Source organism: Bubalus bubalis, chromosome 12 (assembly GCF_019923935.1).
Source record: "Bubalus bubalis isolate 160015118507 breed Murrah chromosome 12, NDDB_SH_1, whole genome shotgun sequence".
Classification (NCBI taxonomy): Eukaryota; Metazoa; Chordata; class Mammalia; order Artiodactyla; family Bovidae; genus Bubalus; species Bubalus bubalis.
In genome coordinates, this window is record NC_059168.1 from 556,616 (window position 1) to 565,412 (window position 8,797).

The window sequence follows — 8,797 nt, forward strand, 5'->3', positions numbered from 1 at the left end:
CTGGGTTCTTTACCACTAGTGCCACCTGGGAAGCCCCTAGGTGTCACTGATGATGTTGGTCTTTTCTGAGTCAACTCTTCGCATCAGGTGGCCAAAGTACTGGAGCTTCAGCTTCAGCATCAGTCCTGCCAATGGATATTCAGGTGTCACTGCCTTTCCAGAATTTTCCTTCTCTGCATTTGTCACTGGCAAATTACTTACTTTTGTAATTATTCTGGGCCTCCTCCCACTCTGACCATCAAGGCAGCAAGATCTAGTTGATCCTTTCATCACTGATCTCTAAAACCTTAACTGGATGGAATAAATGTGGGCAGGGAATTCCCCCCTTGATTTGTCCTAAACTGTCTTGATCATTGAACATAGCCATGAGTCTTTTTCTCTTCTCCCTCCAAGAACTTGTCTCAGAGGAAAACCCATTGGCACCACAGCAGAACCAGAACATGAAAACCTGGTGATCTGCTGCTGCACCACTTGGACACCTCTCAGCTCCAAGCCCCAGGGGGTCTTGGCCACAATCCCTGAGCCCTGGGATCCTCGGTGAAGAAGAGACCTGACCCTCCACTGGCTCAGAACACACACCCAGAAGTCGGTAGAAGGCTTCTTGGTCTTCTGGACGATAGCTAGGTCTTCTCTTCTTGTTCATCCTGAGTTTGGTTCCCTCGATGTGATCGACAGTCCATATGTTCCTCCTATGCTCCCTCTTATTCCAGGACTTCAACTCGGAGACAGCTTCTGAGGAGCTGGGGTGGGAGGCCAGGGAGCTGCTCTTGTGGGCTGCTGCAGGAACAAGACTCTGTGTGAGCACAAGACTCTTGTGTAAACAAGATCTGACCCACCTGGGAGGTCCTGAGTCCATCCTTTTAGCTCACCTGAAGACGGGATCCTGCCACCCAAGATCCGCCACGAGGGCAAGATGACAGTGGTTACTCAGCAGTAACTGATGCTTCGTGGAGGGCTAGGGAAGCCAAGGACACATACCTGCCTTCACATCCGTTAGTTTCTTCCTCTTCCGGCCTCTCATCTTCCTGGTTCTCTGCTCAGGGCCAGCCTCCAGAGGGGCAGGACTGGAGGCCAGAGGGCTCCCATTCCCGGCAGCTGCTGGAGAGAGGAGGGACCCTGTGTGGTCAGGGTGGGGGACCCACCTGGGAAATACTCGGCTCTTTCCTTTTCGCTTTGCTCACCTTGAGGTCTTTGCATATGATATCTGAAGAATAAGAATGACCATCACCCACTTTGTGCTCATCTATGAAGGAGGGTGCGTGTGTGCATGCTCGGTTGTTTCAAGTTGGCTTCGACTCTTTGCCGTCCCGTGAACTGTTGCCTGCTGGGCTCCTCTGTCCATGGGATTCTCCAGGCAAGAATACTGGAGTGGGTTGCCTTGCCCTCCTCCAGGGGATCTGCCCAACCCAGGGATTGAACCTACATCTCCTGTGTCTCCTGCATTGCTGGTGGATTCTATACCCACTAAACCACTTCAGAATCCTCATAAAGGAGGGTAGGAATTGAGTAAATAATTACCTTTCTTTGCCGGGGAAATCCTGTGCTCCTGGGCCTCTTTCCATGGCTCTTTCTGCCTGGGGGACTCCTCTATGGAGATAAATGTGAAATTCTCTGGTCATTGGTGTCTTTAATAACTACAAAAGTGAACAAGAGAGTGGCCTCCTGTCTCCCCTCCCTGGACACCCTTTCCCCCACCCTGCAGACGCACAGTCGTGAGAGTTCAGGGAATTGATGCTGGAGCCATGGTGGCCTGTCACCTTCATTCAGAGACGGGGGATAAAGAGGGGGGCGAATGACCACACACCTGCCTTCCCTTCCATGCACACCCTTTTCTTCTTTGCTGAGTCCTGTTGGCTTGGAGCTGTCTCCGAGGCAGCCAATGAGGAGCTCAGAGGGATCTTGTCTTTTCTGGGCAGCAAAGAAAAGAAAGAAACCAACTTGACCTGGACCAGGCCATTTGTTTCTGCTTAACTTGCTGATTGTGAGACCAAATAATATTTAAAATAGCAATAACTGTAGCTAACAGTTACTGACTGCTTAGTAAGCCAGATATTTTTTAGTGGTTGGGAATTACCTCATTCAGTCCTTATAATGAGGCATGAGGTAAAGTATATAACTTACCTATTTACAGGGGAGGAAGCAATGATGTAATTTGTCTCAGGTCTGCTCCTTAACTGTGGCTAGAGCTCTTTGGACTTGGGATTAGAACTTGTGTCTGGGACTTCCCTGATGGTCCATTGACTAAGACTCCACACTCCCAATGCAGGGGCCTCGAGTTCCATATTGTCAGGGAACTAGATCCCAACTAAGACCCAGTACAACCAAATAAATAAGTGAATAGATACTTAAAAAACCTCGTGTCTGACCAGTGCTCAAGGGAAGAATGGCTTGTGGCAGCCACCATTGAGCCTCAGTCTCATTTCCATTAGGGTCGAACTGGGCCACCTTTCATGCTATGTTATCAGCTCTACCTGTGTGTGTGCTCAGTTGTGTTTAATTCTTTGCAGACCCATGGACTGTAGCCTGCCAGGCTCCTCTGTCCATGGAATTTTCCAGACAAGAATACTGGAGTGGGTTGTCATTTCCTTCTCCAGGGGATCTTCTGGACCAGGGGATCAAATCTCCACCTCTGGCATCTCCTGCATTGGCCACCTGGGAAGCCCTGTGAACCACTATAAAACCACAGGCAATCAAGCCTGGCAAAAGTCTGAGCAGAGTGGCCCAAGCCCGTCTGAAACAGTCCTGGAAGCTGATTGAGAGGGCACCCCCTCCAGAAGTCCAGTCCCGCCTGTGCCTCTGAGGGCAGTGTTCCCCTGAATGATGTCCACATGCGCCCAGGGTTCTCAAGGGCAAGTTCTCTGTAGAAATCGCTTTACTCTCTCTCCCCCTTCCCCCAGATTCATTTTGTTCTCCTCTTACCCACATCCCCTCTGATTCTCTTCCCCCCGCACCCCAAACTTGAGACCTATTTGTATTTCTACTGCATCCCAGTCACTCATCTGGAAATTCACAGGCGACCCCTTCCACATCCCCTGTGACAGTTTGGAAGGACACAGTTCAGGACCCAAGATTCGCCTTAGTACAGAAAAGAGTGATGCCCACCCTGAGGGAACACCACGAGGCTCCCTCAAGACCTAGGCCCCCACCCTTACTCAACATGCAGACTTACAGCAGCAGGAGAAGACCGCGGACTGTAGCCAAGTGTTCGGGATCCCATGGCTTCTGAGATTCCGGAGCCCTTGTCATGAGTTTATGATGATGTCACACCATTCCGACAGGAAGTGCTTTTGGGTTTATAAGACTCTCAAGAAAAAGACTCTGGGCCTCAGGAGGAGGGAGTTAGTGTCCCAGGCTGAACACTGGGATCACTTTCTCTTGCCCCAGTAATAGCTCTGAAACTCAGCTTGTGTTTTGTCTAACCAATCCATGTTTCTAAATGAAAGTGATACATCCACATATCCAAAAATGATAAAAATTGATGAATATCCATAATAAAGTTGTTTATTTTTTCTACCTTTCTTGTGTTTACTACATTTCTTGATTTGTGTTTAGCTATGATTATATTGGAGAAGGCAATGGCACCCCACTCCAGTACTCTTGCCTGGAAAATCTCATGGATGGAGGAGCCTGGTAGGCTGCAGTCCATGGGGTTGCTAGGAGTCGGACACGACTGAGCGATTTCACTTTGACTTTTCACTTTCATGCATTGGAGGAGGAAATGGCAACCCACTCCAGTGTTCTTGCCTGGAGAATCCCAGGGACGGGGGAGCCTGATGGGCTGCCGTCTGTGGGGTCGCACAGAGTCGGACACGACTGAAGCGACTTAGCAGCAGCAGCAGCATGATTATATATATTAAGATTTAAAAATTTTGACTTTTTAATTTATAATTGTAGATTCACATGCAGTTGTCAAAACTGATAGACAGACACTATACACCCTTTTTAACAAATTTCCTTCAGTGGTACAGACTTGTATGTGTGTAGCAGAGTATCACCACAGGAGATGGACATTGCCGCTTGGGCTCAGCTGTGGGGCACAGGCTTAGTTGCCTCAAGGTATGTGGGATCTTAGTTCCCGGACCAGGAATGGAGCCCATGTCCCCTGCACTGGCAGGTGGATTCTTAACCAATGAATCATCAGGGAACTCCCATGTAATTTTTTAGTTTCAAAAATATATAAATGGAAACTATAATCTGATCTATTTTTTTTACTTTGCATAATTATCTTGAGAACTATTTAATGAGTTGCATAGATCAATAGTTTATTCCTTTTTATTGCTTAGTAGTAATCCATGGTTGTATGGTAAAGTGCATATTTAGTTTTGTAAGAATCTGCCATATCTAGGGTAGCCCTGTCATTATACATCCCCAATGTGCTCAGTCATTTCAGTCACGTCTGACTCTTTGCGACACCATAGACTGTAGCCTGCCAGGCTCCTCTGTCCATGGGATTCTCCAGGCAAGAATACTGGAGTGGGTTGCTATGCCCTCCTCCAGATGATCTTCCTGACCCAGGGATCAAGCCTGCATCTCCTGCGTCTTCTGCATTGCAGGCGGATTCTTTACCACTGAGCCACCAGGGAAGCCCATGTACATCCCCACTAGGAGTAAATGAATAATCCACTTTCTCCACATCATTGTCAGCATTTGGGTTATCACTTTATTTTAACCATATTTCATTGTGGAATTAATTGGCACTTCCATAATGATATTGAACATCTTTTTATGTGTTTATTTGCCATCCGTGTATCTTCTTTGGTGAAATGTCTGTTCATGTTTTTTTCCTACTTGAATTACTTCTTTACTGTTGAGTTTTGAGAATTTTTTATGATATATATCCCAGATACAGGTCCTTTGTAAGATACGTGATTTGCAAATATTTTCTCCCAATCTGTAGGCTACCTTTTCATCCTCTCTTTTTTTTTTTAACCACTTTTTCTTCTGGTTTTACTGAAATATAACTGACGTTCTACACTGTATAAGTTTAAGGTATACAATTTTTATTGATATATGCTACACAGCATAATTTTAACTCATTTAAAACATACAGTTCAATGAATTTTAGTGCATTTCCACAGAGTTGAACGACCATCACCACAATCTAATTTTGGAACGTGTCTATGCCCCCAAAATATCTCTCCTGCTCATTTGCAGCCACTCCCCATTCTCACCTCCAGCTTTAGATAGCCGCTCATCTTCTGTGTCTGTTTTGCTTACTGGGGATTGGTAGAGAAATCAATTTGAAAAGAATAGTTCACTGCTAAAAGCCGTTTGAAACTTAGTCATCTTAAGCACTTTATTGATAAGTGAGAAAACAGTGGCCCTGCACGCACCAGGGTCCAGCCCAGGACCACACGCACACAGAACGTGGCAGAGGCCGGGCCCCTTGAAAACGTTCTTTCCACGGGGCACCTGGCTGCCAGGATTTGTGGTGCAGCGACCACAGGTTCCGCCATGGCTCCCTCTGATTGGCGCCCCATGCCCTCCCCAGAGTTGAGGGAGACAGAGGGTGGGAGGGTGAGGGGAGAGTGGCATCTTCTCTCCTCCACCCAGACACTCTGACTCGGGTTGAGTCTGTGGTCTCCACCTCTCGTTCTAGCCCACAGAGCAGTTATCCTGAAGCCGGAGCTTCCCTGAAGCTTCCTCCATTCTTCAGATTTCACAAAAGATACGACTCTTGGAGGGCAACTTGGGTTTTTTGGTGGGGGCAGGGAGGGTGGTGAAAGGGGACAGGAGCAGAAGCTTCTTTATGGAGTCTCTATATTCTGGAAATTTTTCTGTCCTGGGAATCTCCAGCATAGGTAGGGTGGAGGGAGGCAAGTTTGTTACTGTCGCTAGCTTGGACTCCAGCACACATGTCTTCAGGGACCAGTCGGCACCCCCACGGGGAAGCCAGCACAGAGCTGGTGGCCCAGAGGGCTGGCGAGGGTGTCAGTCCTGGGCAGCAACCGTCACCCACCCCGGTTCTACACACCGACTTGGGTGGGGTATTCTTACTCTTGCAAGTCTAGGTCTTATGATGTTTTAAAAGAAGCCAGGAAACCAGACTTTTTATTAAGTGAAATCTTGCATATTTTAAACAATGGCAACAAATGGAAAAAATGGAGTGCTGTGTGGAGGGCATGCAGAACACAGTAGCTGCTGAGCCTGCCCAGGGGCTCTGCATTTCAGGATTTAGCTCTGAGAGCCACTAGCAGGGGATTCCAGCGTGGGCAGGGTGATGGGGGGGCTTGACAGGGACTAGTCCCTTCTTTTGATTCATCAGGCCATGTCTATGCAAGACTAAATTGACGGGGTCATGCTTTTCCTTTAAAGCATTCCCTCTCAGGACTTCCCTGGTTGTCCAGTGGTTAAGAATCCACCTGCCAATGCAGGGGACACAGGTTCAATCCCTGGTCCAGAAACTTGGATTCCACGTGCCTCAGGGCAACTAAGCCTGCTCTCTAGAGCCTGTGATTAGCAGCAAGAGAAGCCCCCGTGCTTCACAGCTGGAGCATAGCCCCTGCTCACCATGACTAGAGAAAAGCCAGTGCAGCCATGAAGACCCAGCACAGCTAGTAAATGAACAAACCGAACAACAAGAACAAAACATCCCTCTCCAGCTAGGCTACAGTGCTGTTGCTGCCCAGTTGCTCAGTCAGGTCCGACTCTGCAACCCCGTGGACCGCAGCATGCCAGCCTTCCCTCCTGTCCTTCTCTGTCATCCAGAGTTTGCTTAAACTCAGGTCCATTGAGTCGGTGGGTGTTAAATAGGGCACCGACGGCCGTGGAGCTTCCTGTGGTCACTCTGGAGGCCACAGGGATGAGCGTGTCCTCCCCACTTCCCTTCCTGACGCTGCCAGCTCTGTTTCCACCCTTCCTGTTATGGTGTCACTCTTCCCACATAGGAGTGGTGGTGGAGACGCCGTGGCACCAGCCTCCGTGTTCCCATCTTTATGAGACTGCTGGCAGCAGAATGGACTTCCCTGGTGGCTCAGATGATAAAGAATCTGTCTACAATGCAGGAGATGAGAGCTCGATCCCTGGGTCGGGAAGATCCCCTGGAGGAGGGCATGGCAACCTGCTCCAGTGCTCTTGCCTGGAGAACCCCATGCACAGAGAAGCCTGGCGGGCTACAGTCCATGGGGTCGCACAGAGTTGGACATGGCTGAGCTGCTAACACACACACACAGCAGCAGGATGCAGCTGGGCTCTGTGGCCGCCGACGCTAGGAAAGTGTCTGTGGGTTTCCTCTTCTCCCTCTTCCTTGATAGGGTGTGACTATGAACCCTCCTGGCTCTCTCTGCAGGTGTTGGTGTTGGCGGTAGGATGATGGCTGTTCTTCCTGCTGGGGTTTGCCACTGTGAGTCCAAGAGGGAGTCAGGAGGGTGACTCTTGTGCAGCCCTTTGAAGAACACAGTAGGGACTCTATGGTTATTTGTGGAATGGATGCTACCATTCATTTTTAAAACATAATTTTATTTAATTTTGGCTGGGTCTTCATTGCTGCACGGACGTTTCTCTACTTGGGGGAGGCAGGGGCTCCTCTCTGGTTGCGGTGCAGTGGCTTCTCTTGTTGCAGAGCACAGGCCCTAGGGCTCAAGGGTTTCAGTAGTCGTGGCACATGGGCCCCGCAGTTGTGGGTCTTGGCTCTGGAGCACAGGCTCAATAGTTGTGGCACATGGGTTTAGTTGCTACGCAGCATGTGGGATCTTCCCAGACGGGATTGAATCTGTGTCTCCTGCATTGGTGGGTGGCTTCTTTACCACTGAGCCACCAGGGAAGCCTGGCAGTCATGGTTGATAGAGGTCATTGCTGCTGCTGTTGCATGTTGAGACAGCAACCAACTTTTCAGAAACACACTATCAGGGGTTATGAAGATATCCTCCCGCCCCACCTCCCCCATGCTCTCAGCTGACCAGGTCATATTCAATTACTGAAATTAGAGGAGGCCTTTGTTGGGGTTACACCGTCAGCAACTGAGGAGAACCCATGATTTCACATAGGCACTGCAGAGGATGAATGGAAACATATTCCACGGGACTTGCTGCTCCCCCCAGAATGGAGCCTGTGCTGCCCCTACCTACAGTGAGGGGCAAGTGTCCTAGAGTGGAGTCATTCTGACTAATCTGAGCAACTCTGGATGAGCCGGGTAATGCCCATGATGCTGAAGGTACAATAATAAAATAACCATGAAGATACCTTTGTGAACCACACAGCAAGGCATATACATACCATTCTCCCAATAAAGCATTTGAATAAAGATGTAGAACAAGGTAGAAGCCACAGCTTCCACTAGGAAGGTAACATCTATTCCTTTGCCTGAAGGCTGAGGAGGAACATCTCCCTCGGGAACGTGGCCAGGGACCCAGAACGACACTCAGTCTCTTGCAGTGGGCGGATGGTGTAAGGCAGACGCTCCAGCGAGATTTGGGGATTGTTTTTAGATTGTGAATGGAGACATGTTGAAGCCACCTGGCTGGGACTGAAGTCAAGGAGAGCTCCACCGATGGTGAGCCCAGACCGCACGGTCAGCAGCCTCCTGCCCGTGCTGGGCACCCGCGTGTGCTCCCCTAAGGTCCCCATGCTGGGCACCCGCGTGTGCTCCCCTAAGGTGCCCATGCTGGGCACCCGCGTGTGCTCCCCTAAGGTCCCCATGCTGGGCACCCGCGTGTGCTCCCCTAAGATGAGCAGATCTTATGAAAGAGCGTGTAGCATTGACCTGAACCATGAAAGGTTTGGGGGAAACCTCTGTTTATTCTCAAGAGGCTTGAATCATCCATCTCCCCTCCATCCACCCTCTTGATGTATCTGAGAC